Source organism: Gymnodraco acuticeps, unplaced genomic scaffold, assembly GCF_902827175.1.
Source record: "Gymnodraco acuticeps unplaced genomic scaffold, fGymAcu1.1, whole genome shotgun sequence".
NCBI lineage: Eukaryota > Metazoa > Chordata > Actinopteri > Perciformes > Bathydraconidae > Gymnodraco > Gymnodraco acuticeps.
The window spans coordinates 140,778-147,344 of NW_022991215.1; the positions used below are offsets into that span (position 1 = coordinate 140,778).

At 42.4% G+C, this 6,567-nt stretch overlaps 1 long non-coding RNA gene across 1 annotated transcript; it reads right to left on the reverse strand.

Annotated features, from left to right (window-relative positions):
• Positions 1–2,944: 2,944 nt before the first annotated feature.
• Positions 2,945–4,630, reverse strand: LOC117561373. Its single transcript, XR_004571361.1, has 2 exons — positions 4,555–4,630; positions 2,945–3,454 (listed from the first exon to the last, which is right to left on the reverse strand). It is a non-coding gene; the product is annotated as an uncharacterized LOC117561373 (long non-coding RNA).
• Positions 4,631–6,567: the final 1,937 nt, after the last annotated feature.

Genomic DNA, 6,567 nt, shown 5'->3' on the forward strand with positions numbered 1-6,567 from the left:
TTCTTCCTGAGTAATAAGGCTTAGAGAAGGACACTGTAAAAATGACTTCTTCTCCTCACTTTACCTTGTCCTCCACAAGCCCTACCTCCGAGCGCCGTGCTTTGATTTGCATTCTTGCAGCTAAATAATGAATGTGTGTGTCAGGGGCGGTTCTAGGGGGGGCAGGGGGGCCAGTGCCCCCTAACACTGACCTCTGACCCCCCTGTGGCCCCCCTAACAATGAAAAGTTTATTTTTTTTAATGTATATTTTCTGGTACTCAGGATTTTGTTGCTGTAATGTGAGATTGTGCAGACACCCTTATGTAAAGTAGAGATGTAACTGTTCATTGCCTTTATTTTTATATAAATATGGTGTTAGTGCAAACATTGCACTATAACTTAAGCTGAAGCTAACAGTAATAACTATAAGATCTATCTGAAATAAATAAGTGTACTGAAACAAATACCAATAACTGTATTGCATTGTTTTCTTATGCGCAATTACTTCATACTCTCTAGTTCTCTTTTTCGTCCTGCATTTATTGAGCCCCCCTCAGAAAATAACTGGTCCCCCAGTGGCCCCCCCAGTCAAATTGGTCTAGAACCGCCACTGTGTGTGTGTGTGTGTGTGTGTGTGGTGTACTACATCAGTGGAGAGCCCAACTTGCATTTAGACAGGTGGGCCAGAATGCAACATAATATGCTTGGTTACACAGAATCTAAGCACACCCCTGTCAGTCATGTAATGGACCGACTGAGCGCTCAAAGGCACCATGCGGCTGACCGCTTGTGAAGCTATGATGTGTTGTAACTTCTTTTATTTAAGGCAGTAAAAACATTTGTTTATTTGCTTCTTGACAGAAGTTAAGGGTAAAATGTTTCACAGGAAATGCTTTTATTTTGAGGTGCGAGTATGTGTCCTGCTATTTCCCTTTGAATGTGTCCTTGCTATTTCTCCGTCTTCAACCGTTCATGTTGGAAACTGTTGCTTTAAAGGTGGGGTAGGTAAGAATGGAGAAAGCAGCTCGAGTGCGCTAGAATTTGAAAGTACGCAGCCGGAAACAATCTGCCCCTTCCTTCAGACTTCCTTACAGAGCCCCTCTTCCAACACACACGAACGCGCACATGACCAATGAGGGTACAGATGGAAGTCTGACAGGCAGGTAGGCCATCCAGTTACTTTAGCCGGGCCGGCTCAGATGATTGGTCGTGCTTTTTACAGCGCCACAGCTTCCACAGATGAAATATTTTTATGGATTTATTGTCAAAGCATTTCATGTATTCCTTGCTATCGGGATGTTAAGAGCATTCCATGGAATATAACAAAAAGTGTTTCTGAAGTGAATTACCTACCCCACCTTTAATATAAAGTAAACACATTTAGTTCGGACAAGACTCGCTTTGTTCTTCATTCGAAGCTTCTATTACACAACATGATGAGCAGCTCCATGTTTTTCATGCATATGGACACGGATGTCTTGCTGTTTTATTGGCTAAAACATTGATCTAATCATAGGGTGCTAATTGATAAGCCATCTTTCGTTGTAAGCTAATATTCAAATATTTGATTGGTGGTGTCTATAAAGATTTCACATAATTTCTAAATCGAGAAACGTTCATCTGGCCAAATGTCTTGCTGTTGTGTACTCTATGCTGAAATGTATTGTGCCATTTTGATCTAATCATAGGGTGCTAATTGATAAGCCACCATTTGTTGTAAGCTAACATTCAAATAGTTGATCGGTGGTGTCTATAAATAGCCGATCATCGCATCATTTCTAAATCGAGAAATGTTCATTACTCATTGGCCTGCTTTCTTGGTGCTCTTTATTTGGCTCCGAGACAACACAGCTGGATACACACACACACACACACACACACACACACACACACACACACACACACACACACACACTGTGCATCATCTGGTGTGTGTTTGAAACAGCTGTCTGAACAGCCCAATTAACATATAGACCTTAAATTAACCCAGGCTATTGACTGTAAATCAATTGAGATCGACATGTGGAACCGCTGACAAAATATTCCCCTGTTATGCGCAAAATGGCACGGCGGTGACATGTTGGCCATTTCACTTTTACACTGTACATTTTTGATAGAAATTGCCAGAAAACGGAGCAATGCGCAAGGAAGACCAGAATCTTAAAAAGCATTACATATTTCATGTGAAATGAATCAAAGAATTTGCTTTGTATATATTTTTTCGGAGTGAAATGGATCTTGAATTAACCGAAGCTATAGTCTGTAAATTAAACAATGTGTAACAGCTAAACAAATGATTGGTTAATTATAGTTTGCACAGTAAAGCATCACAGTGACATGTTAGATATTTTGGCAGTTAATAGAAAATATTACTACGGCAAGGACACGTAGCACCACCAATCTGACACATGTGAATATTTACAACACATGTCAAAATGGTTTTAAAAAATTGCTTTGTATATTTTTTACAAGGAAGGAAATGTGTTTTAAATATTAGCACAGTTTACAAGAATTGTTCATGGTGTTCCCTTTTCTTTACATACCCAGAATGCATTGTGTTTAATGGAACAATAGCATCATTTTGGGTTGACTCTTCTAATGACTTACTAGGGAACATATTGTTTGAGTCACATTTCTACCCAGATAGGAACGATGCAAAAAGCTGAAAGGGTTCATTTTTTTTTGGGAAGGGTTGTGACTTGTTTTAGTCTCTGCTCTGCACAAGGCAATGCTAGAAAGACGTGACGATCCCGAGAGTCCTGCTCAACAAACTCTCAAAATGTTTGTTTGGACGTCGTGTGCAAAGGCAATGCTAGGTGGTTTTGGTCATTCAGTTTTAATATGTTCTCCTCAGTCTATCTCTCTATAAACTATCTGTATTGCAACTTTACAACGGGCTTTATAAGAAACGCGCTCACCATCATCATGAGTAAAAGGCACTGCAGAGATCAATAACACAGCAGGTTATAGATAAGCTTTAAGCCAAGAAAGACAAGAGGAAGGTCAGACAAGTCACAGTGAACTCAAACGGATTAAAAAAGCACATCATCTAGGACAGGGGTGCCCAATACGTCGATCGCAAAGGTAGTGTGGGTAGATCACCATCATCCATCCTTACTATGGCATTTGCCACTTGATTGACGTACAGGTCAGCCAGTCTGAGTTGTATTGTGCCATACGGGTTCATGCCGTTATGAGGGGGCCTCACCTCCTCATCTGGAGCATGATTGACGTACAGGCAGCCAGTCTGAGTTGTATTGTGCCACACGGGTTCATGCCGTTATGAGGGGGCCTCACCTCCTCATCTGGAGCACAAAGCGGTGCACTATTATGCGCTTATGCGGCTCAATTAGTGTTCTGCCCTCGCAGTGTGCGGCTATGCAAAGCTAGACAGGTAGCTAACAACTTGAATCCTCCAATAATCACAAGGCTTTGGCTTTTCTTGATGTTTACTGTACGATTCTCATTGTGAAACTAGAAATACAATACAGAAATAAAGCATACATTAGTACACATATAACTGATATACACACATTAATTCAATTAGTCTGCGTCTCATACATACACTCATACATGTACACAGCATCTGTATGTAATGCTACTAATTAAACCCATTTAACCAAACAAATACAATCCACCATTTTACCATCAAAGGCATATGAAAACAACAGCTTACTGTAAATGTCCATCCATCCATCCATCTTCTCCCGCTTATCCGTGGTCGGGTCGCGGGGGTAGCAGTTCCAGCAGAGAGCCCCAAACTTTCTTTTCCCTGGCGACATCAACCAGCTCTGACTGGGGGATCCCAAGGCGCTCCCAGGCCAGCGAAGAGATATAATCCCTCCACCTGGTCCTAGGTCTACCCCTTGGTCTCTTCCCAGCTGGACGTGCCTGGAACACCTCCCTAGGGAGGCGCCCAGGTGGCATCCTAACTAGGTGCCCGAACCACCTCAACTGGCTCCTTTCGACGCGAAGGAGGAGCGGGTCAACTCCGAGTCCCTCCCGGATGACCGAACTTCTCACCTTATCCCTAAGGGAGACACCAGCCACCCTGCGGAGAAAACCCATCTCGGCCGCTTGTATCCGCGATCTCGTTCTTTCGGTCATGACCCATCCTTCATGACCATAGGTGAGGGTAGGAACGGAAATGGCCCGGTAGACAGAGAGCTTTGCCTTCTGGCTCAGCTCCCTTTTCGTCACAACGGTGCGGTAAAGCGACTGCAGTACCGCTCCCGCTGCTCCGATTCTCCGGCCCATCTCACACTCCATTGTTCCCTCACTCGAGAACAAGACCCCGAGATACTTGAACTCCTTCACTTGGGGTAAGGACTCATTCCCTACTTGAAGTGGACAGTCCACTGTAAATGTAAGTGCAATAAACACGCCAACATTAATAATGCAATAAGCCTAACATAGTGCATTGACAATAATGCTACGACTAGCAAGCTAAATGTAAAGCTAGCTGCTAGCTAAATTAAGCATGGTCTAACAAACTCTTCATACAGGGAAAATGTTACAGACTCACATTTTCTACAACATATTACACAGGTTATACATTATGTTCTGGTACTTACAGATCAATAGTATCCAAAGCAAAAGCGTAATAATAAAGGAACTCTGCAGCACCGGGAGTCGGCTGCATGTCGTGACGTCAACTGAAGAAATTCCCTATTACATGCACACATCCTAGGTACCACAAACGAACACATGGGGGCAGTATAAACAATGCAAATCAACCTTAATGATGTATATTGAACAGTTTCACTTTGAAACTAATATTCATCTTCCAAGAAAGGCAACACAATTAGTGTAAGCGCGCCACAGTTTATCCGCCGTTCAATCCACTAGCACCCCCCCCCGCTCCCTGTAGGTAGGTAGTAAAAGTAGCTCCCAAGCTGAAAAAGTGTGGGCACCCCTGATCTAGGATGTTATTGAAAGGAGAAATGTGCTGATTTTATATTTGAGGATACAATTATGTATTTGATTATACTTTTTTGTAGCGTTAAATAACACCCACATCCTTTGCCAACCAGCACCACCATATTGAAACGTAAACATTGACCAAGGATAATCTAATTTCCTGTGTCTTCATGGATGAAGGAGTAGAACGGGAGGCGGCCCGCTGACTCTCAGGGTCTAAAATACAGAGAAGGATGGAAGAAGCAGTGGAGATAGAAAGAAAGGAGCTATTATTCCCACAGTTTCCGAGAAAGACACTTCATCTGAGCATCATCTGTGGTTTTCTCCCGGGGGCGATGACTGGTTGGCGAACAATAATAACAACAACACATCTCTCTGGAAGGATAAACCGCTGCCTGGAAAAACCACATTTGATCAAACACGTTATATTTGTCGAGGCGTGGTTAGGGTCGGGACATATTCTGCAAATGTTCCGGTTCATATTAGTATTTATTGACAAAGGAGTCCAATGGAGGTAAGGTAATTTGTACAGCACATGTTCAGACACAGAGGCAATTCAAAGTGCTTGACATCAACATTAACACATAGGAAGACAAACAGAAAGGAACACAATAAATAAACGTAATGGAATAACAGACTCGTAAAAACCGTGCATAATAAGAGAATCGTTGAAAGCGTTTCAGGCAAGGGATTTAAGCCTTTGCAGACCATTTACATGCACAAAAAACCCAAAGCGTATATAACACTCTACACTACAGCATAGGGCCTCTTTAAGAAAATGCAAGTAACAGAAGTAGTTATATTTGAGATGTGTGTATCTCACACTGCACTGTAACTTGAATTCATGTACCTTCTTGTTATTCACGTTTTATTATCTCTGCTTTTAAATACCATTCTCTTAATGTCTTTCATTTGTGTAAAGCACTTTGCATTGCCTTGTATTGAAAGGTGCTATATAAATAAACTTGCCTTACATGTATTGGAGTCATTGTACTATCTAAAGTAATCTGACTTCAGTATGTATACCATTTGTAGCTTTAAGAGCCTCCCTGCTGGGGAAGGTTTCAATGATGTGGCTCCCTGCCACCTTGGAGCCACTGACCTGGGTTAACTTAACACCTTGATGGTGTCCAAACCCCCGGGGGTCCATCTTCCTGGCTGGTAACCGATGCCTCTCACTTGGCAGCGCTGTCTCCTCTCAGCAAGGAAGACCCTTGATCAATATCTTAATGACATCTTGCTGTGTTTGCACATGTACTCTACTGGTTCCCCACAGCGAATGGACATGCAATAAGGGTGGATTGGAACATTTGGAGTCCTTTTAATGTTCCTCAAAGCTTCTTATATTAAAAAGGTACCACATGTATTTGATGCTTAGACAGAGAAACATAATTTCATTGCAAGTAATAACTGTATTTTTACTTTCACGGGTCTCTCCATGTCGCTTTACAGTTTCGATGTTGTGTCTGAAATTGGCTAAATTTCACCCAGTCTGGAAAGGGGGATCAGCGTGAAGCAATCGATTTACAATTGCCACTGCGCGGAAGAGTGCAATTGATGTCAAGGCGGCTCAGAAATGAGTTTTCTTGGCTTTCCGATTGAAATGACGCGGCGCTATTGTGACTGGAGGCAAAGTGGAGCCAGACAAGGACCCATTGTTATCTCGT